Source organism: Entelurus aequoreus, linkage group LG12 (assembly GCF_033978785.1).
Source record: "Entelurus aequoreus isolate RoL-2023_Sb linkage group LG12, RoL_Eaeq_v1.1, whole genome shotgun sequence".
In the NCBI taxonomy this organism is placed as follows: domain Eukaryota; kingdom Metazoa; phylum Chordata; class Actinopteri; order Syngnathiformes; family Syngnathidae; genus Entelurus; species Entelurus aequoreus.
In genome coordinates, this window is record NC_084742.1 from 65,970,861 (window position 1) to 65,977,533 (window position 6,673).

The 6,673-nt window shown below is 35.6% G+C and overlaps 1 long non-coding RNA gene across 1 annotated transcript; it reads right to left on the reverse strand.

Moving 5' to 3' along the window:
• Window positions 1-5,477: 5,477 nt before the first annotated feature.
• Window positions 5,478-6,298, reverse strand: LOC133662460 (uncharacterized). Its single transcript, XR_009828106.1, has 3 exons — window positions 6,169-6,298; window positions 5,817-5,961; window positions 5,478-5,605 (listed from the first exon to the last, which is right to left on the reverse strand). It is a non-coding gene; the product is annotated as an uncharacterized LOC133662460 (long non-coding RNA).
• Between the last annotated feature and the right edge of the window lie 375 nt (window positions 6,299-6,673).

A 6,673-nucleotide genomic window follows, 5' to 3' on the forward strand; every position in this document is an offset into this window, starting at 1 on the left:
AATACATGTTACACAGCCGTAACTTCCTGGCACTAAACCTGCAGAAAATAATTATTCTCAGGTTTGTTTACATTTTTTGACTGCAATAAACACCAACAAATTTAACAAATGAAATTTTGAAAAAATGACTGCATACTTAAATAGGAATAACAGACCAAATACATGTTACACAGCCGTAACTTCCTGGCACTAAACCTGCAGGAAATAGTTATTCACAGGTTTGTTTACGTTTCTTGACTGCAATAAACACCAACAAATTTCACGAATGAAATTGTGAAAAAATGACTGCATACTTAAATAGGAATAACAGACCAAATACATGTTACACAGTCGTAACTTCCTAGCACTAAACCTGCAGGAAATAGTTATTCTCAGGTTTGTTTACGTTTCTTGACTGCAATAAACACCAACAAAGTTCACGAATGAAATTCAGAAAAAATTACTGCATACTTAAGTAGGAATAACAGACCAAATACATGTTACACAGCCGTAACTTCCTGGCAAAAAATCTGCAGAAAATAGTTCTTCTCAGGTTTGTTTACGTTTCTTGACTGCAATAAACACCAACAAAATTCACGAATGAAATTGTGAAAAAATTACTGCATACTTAAATAGGAATAACAGACCAAATACATGTTACACAGCCGTAACTTCCTGGCAATAAACATGCAGAAAATAGTTCTTCTCAGGTTTGTTTACGTTTCTTGACTGCAATAAACACCAACAAAGTTCACGAATGAAATTCAGAAAAAATGACTGCATACTTAAGTAGGAATAACAGACCAAATACATGTTACACAGCCGTAACTTCCTGGCAAAAAATCTGCAGAAAATAGTTCTCAGATTTATTTACGTTTCTTGACCGCAATAAACACCAACAAAATTCACAAATGAAATTGTGAAAAAATTACTGCATACTTAAATAGGAATAACAGACCAAATACATGTTACACAGCCGTAACTTCCTGGCACTAAACCTGCAGAAAATAGTTCTTCTCAGGTTTGTTTACGTTTCTTGACTGCAATAAACACCAACAAAATTCACGAATGAAATTGTGAAAAAATGACTGCATACTTAAATAGGAATAACAGGGCAAATACATGTTACACAGCCGTAACTTTCTGGCACTAAACCTGCAGGAAATAGTTCTTCTCAGGTTTGTTTACGTTTTCACACTTCAACCATTTCTTACATATTCTTTATTTTTGCATCTTCATTTTAAGACCTCATTTGTAAGTGTTCAATGTGATTTAAAAATGTGTTTACATTGAGTGTTTTCCACGCTTGTGTTGACATTTCCTTTCTGCCTTGATAGCTGAGGGGATTATAATCAGAGGAAGGTTACATTTTAAAGAAAAATGTATTTTAATGTATTTTTTACTTGCTCCTTATTTTCCAGAAGTCATGAAAAATATCAATAATGATGGATATTGAGCGACATAAAACACTTATGTCGTGATACAGTTTTACTCTCCTATCAGTCGTGTCAGTCGGCCATGAAATAACGGCTGTGTAACATGTATTTGCCCTGATATTCTTATTTAACTATGGAAATGATTTTTTTCTATGCAGTAGTTGTTTAATTAGTACTAATATATTGGTCTATATTGATAATTATTAATTGTTTTATGACCTATGGAAAATAAGAAGCAGGAGAATAATATTATTCTTTTGAAATGTAACCTTCTTCTGATTATAATCCCCTCAAGGTAGAAATGTAATGTCAACACAAACATGGAAAACACTCAATGTACACAACATTTTAAATCACATTGACCATAATGTCTTAAAATGAAGGTGCAAAAATAAGTAATATGTAGGAAATGGTTAATAAAGTGTTAAAGGGTAAACAAATCTGAGAAGAACTATTTCCTGCAGGTTTAGTACCAGGAAGTTACGGCTGTGTAACATGTATTTGCCCTGTTATTCCTATTCAAGTATGCAGTAATTATTACTTGAATATTATTGCACCAAAGTATTATTTTAAAGTAAAACATGTTTTATATTTTGTTCTGACATGGCTGAGATCACGACATAAGTGTTTTATGTCAGTCAATATCCATCATTATTGATATTTTTTCATAACCTATGGAAAATAAGGAGCAGGAAAAAAACATTAAAAGCTATTTTTCTTTGAAATGGAACCTACTCTGATTATTAATCCCCTCAGCTATCAAGGCAGAAAGAAAATGTCAACACAAGCGTGGAAAACACTCCAACAATGTCAACAAAATAGTCAAATCACATTGAACACTAAATAACATCTGGAAATAAAGGTATGGAAATAAAAAATAAAGTAAGAAATAGTTAATAAAGTGTGAAAACGTAAACAAACCTGAGAAGAACTATTTTCTGCAGGTTTAGTGCCAGGAAGTTACGGCTGTGTAACATGTATTTGCCATGTTATTCCTATTTAAGCATGCAGTAATTATTACTTACATATTATTGGACCAAAGTATTATTTTAAAGTAGCACATTTTGTTCTGACATGACTGATATGAGAGTAAAACTGTATCACGACATAAGTGTTTTATGTCAGTCAATATCCATCATTATTGATATTTTTCATGACCTATGGAAAATAAGGAGCAGGAAAAAAAACATTAAAAGCTATTTTTCTTTGAAATGGAACCTCAGCTATCAAGGCAGAAAGGAAATGTCAACACAAGCGTGGAAAACACTCCAACAATGTCAACAAAATAGTCAAATCACATTGAACACTTAACAACATCTGGAAATAAAGGTACGGAAATAAAGAATATGTAAGAAATAGTTAATAAAGTGTGAAAACGTAAACAAACCTGAGAAAAACTATTTTCTGCAGGTTTAGTGCCAGAAAGTTAAGGCTGTGTAACATGTATTTGGTCTGTTATTCCTATTTAAGTATGCAGTCATTTTTTCAGAATTTCATTCGTGAATTTTGTTGGTGTTTATTGCGGTCAAGAAACGTAAACAAACCTGAGAATAACTATTTTCTGCAGGTTTAGTGCCGGGAAGTTACGGCTGTGTAACATGTATTTGCCCTGTTATTCCTATTTAAGTATGCAGTCATTTTTTCACAATTTCATTCGTGAATTTTGTTGGTGTTTATTGCAGTCAAGAAATGTAAACAAACCTGAGAATGACTATTTTCTGCAGGTTTAGTGCCAGGAAGTCACGGCTGTGTAACATGTATTTGCCCTGTTATTCCTATTTAAGTATGCAGTCATTTTTTCAGAATTTCATTCGTGAATTTTGTTGGTGTTTATTGCAGTCAAGAAATGTAAACAAACCTGAGAATGACTATTTTCTGCAGGTTTAGTGCCGGGAAGTTAAGGCTGTGTAACATGTATTTGGTTTGTTATTCCTATTTAAGTATGCAGTAATTTTTTCAAAATTTCATTCGTGAATTTTGTTGGTGTTTATTGCGTTTAAGAATGTAAACAAACCTGAGAATAACTATTTTCTGCAGGTTTAGTGCCAGGAAGTTACGGCTGTGTAACATGTATTTGGTCTGTTATTCCTATTTAAGTATGCAGTCATTTTTTCACAATTTCATTCGTGAATTTTGTTGGTGTTTATTGCAGTCAAGAAACGTAAACAAACCTGAGAAGAACTATTTTCTGCAGGTTTATTGCCAGGAAGTTACGGCTGTGTAACATGTATTTGCCCTGTTATTCCTATTTAAGTATGCAGTCATTTTTTCAGAATTTCATTCGTGAATTTTGTTGGTGTTTATTGCGGTCAAGAAATGTAAACAAACCGGAGAATGACTATTTTCTGCAGGTTTAGTGCCAGGAAGTTACGGCTGTGTAACATGTATTTGCCATGTTATTCCTATTTAATTATGCAGTAATTTTTTCAGAATTTCATTCGTGAATTTTGTTGTTGTTTATTGCGGTCAAGAAATGTAAACAAACCTGAGAAGAACTATTTTCTGCAGGTTTAGTGTCAGGCAGTTCCGTGTGTGTAACATGTATTTGGTCTGTTATTCCGATTTAAATATGCAGTCATTTTTTCAGAATTTCATTCGTTAATTTTGTTGGTGTTTATTGCAGTCAAGAAACGTAAACAAACCTGAGAATGACAATTTTCTGCAGGTTTATTGCCGGGAAGTTACGGCTGTGTAACATGTATTTGCCCTGTTATTCCTATTTAACTATGCAGTACTTGTAGGAAGATTGGTCGCTAGCTAGCTGCCTTGCTTCACCTTTATCGTTATTTTTTTAAGCCAAAATACTTCCATTTTGTCTCTGCGGTGTCTCTGCTTGTAAGTGCTCTGTGTGTCTGTCGACTCAACGTGCGACTCGGCTCACGTTACCAGCATTGTCACCACGACATGTCTGTGAAGAAGAAGAACCCGAAAAAAAAGTGCTGGTATTTTTCAAAGGCAGTATAGTACCTTCTTCAATTCATTAGTAGGGCGGTACTTTATTAGTACGCAACCTAAAAAAAGAGGCATGCTTTTAAGCTCACTTAACAGCATGAACCGGATGATTTGACAGGTTTAACACGGGTATCCAACGTTCTAACATCATTTATAAGTCAGAAAAGAGCGAATTCAAGCGAGGTCAGACTTCAAAAATGGCTCCGGGGTCAAACATCATTTCTGGTCCTGTTCCCCACCTTTCCGCGGAGGCGGTGATTCGCCACCCGGGCTGAGCTCCTGGGAAACGTGGCGAGGTTTCGGGAGGAAAAGGATTGCTCCGACTTCTGCTGGGATCTGTGGACCGGAAGAGTGGGTGCAGGGGTGCTTTGTGCGGCGGTGCCAGGCAACGGGGAAGATTCCGGGCTCCCACAGATGGCGTTCCGAGCCGCTGGCGCTCTGCAGTCGGCGAGGCTCTCTCAGGTCCAATGCCGTCTTTTATTGTGAGGGAAGAGAAGTGAAAAGAAGACGGATCTCAGGGAATATACCACGTGTCTTATCCGGGGCCTGGTTTGCTCAGGACACGGATGGTTGATCAAAGCGGTGTAATAGAAGTACCGTATTTTCTGGACTATAGAGCGCACCGGTATACAAGCCCCACCCACTACATTTTTGAATAAATATTTTTTCATATATTAGTCTCACCGGACTATAAGTCACAGATATATACGTTGTGAAATGGGTATTTACACAGAAAGATGTAATAAATGTTTATGTACAAACCTTGATTATTTCCAAATGGGGCAGTAAAACGGCTGATCAAACAAAACAGAAGTCATGGTCATGGACCCGCTAGCTGCGCAACCTAGCTCTCCAATCAGCTAGCAGCTTTCATATCAGTTGACAAGGTTGCAACCTGTAAGTAGGTTAGAAAAACATATTGAATACGATTAAAATCAAGAGTAAAATTACTATTGTATATTCTGGACTATAGAGTGGTATATAAGCCGCACCCACTGAATGTAAAACAACATTTTTTTTCCCATGTAAGCCACAGATATATACCTCGTAAAATTAGTTAGTTATTTACACAGAAAGATGTATGAAATGTTTATGTACATACCTTAATTTTTTCCAAAAGTTGTCTGTAACACGGCAGTAAAACGGCGGATCATACAAAACAGAAGTCATGGTCATGGACCCGCTAGCCAGCTCTCCAATCAGCTAGCAGCTTTCATATCAGCTGACAAGGTTGTAAACTGTAAGTAGGTTAGAAAAACATATTGAATACCATTAAAATCAAGAGTAAAATTACTGTTGTATATTCTGGACTAAAGAGCGCCTATATACTATATAAGCCACACCCACTAAATGTAAAGCGAAAAATATTTTTCCATAGAAGCAGCAGATGTATACGTTGTGAAATGGGTTATTTACACAGAAATATGCTGTAAATGTTTATTTACATACCTTAATTGTTTCCAAATGGGGTCTATAACAGGGCGGTAAAACGGCTGATCAAACAAAACAGAAGTCATGGTCATGGACCCGCTAGCTGCGCAACCTAGCTCTCCAATCAGCTAGCAGCTTTCATATCAGTTGACAAGGTTGCAAACTGTAAGTAGGTTAGAAAAACATATTGAATACCATTAAAATCAAGAGTAAAATTACTATTGTATATTCTGGACTATAGAGTGGTATATAAGCCGCACCCACTGAATGTAAAACGAAAAATATTTTTCCATATAAGCCACAGATATATACCTCGTAAAATTAGTTAGTTATTTACACAGAAAGATGTATTAAATGTTTATGTACATACCTTAATTTTTTCCAAAAGTTGTCTGTAACACGGCAGTAAAACGGCGGATCAAACAAAACAGAAGTCATGGTCATGGACCCGCTAGCCAGCTCTCCAATCAGCTAGCAGCTTTCATATCAGCTGACAAGGTTGTAAACTGTAAGTAGGTTAGAAAAACATATTGAATACCATTAAAATCAAGAGTAAAATTACTATTGTATATTCTGGACTATAGAGTGGTATATAAGCCGCACCCACTGAATGTAAAACGAAATGTTTTTTTCCATATAAGCCACAGATATATACTTCGTAAAATTAGTTAGTCATTTACACAGAAAGATGTATTAAATGTTTATGTACATACCTTAATTGTTTCCAAAAGTTGTCTGTAACATTGCAGTAAAACGGCGGATCAATGAAAACAGAAGTCATGGTCATGGACCCGCTAGCCAGCTCTCCAATCAGCTAGCAGCTTTCATATCAGCTAAAAAGGTTGCAAACTGTAAGTAGGTTAGAAAAACATATT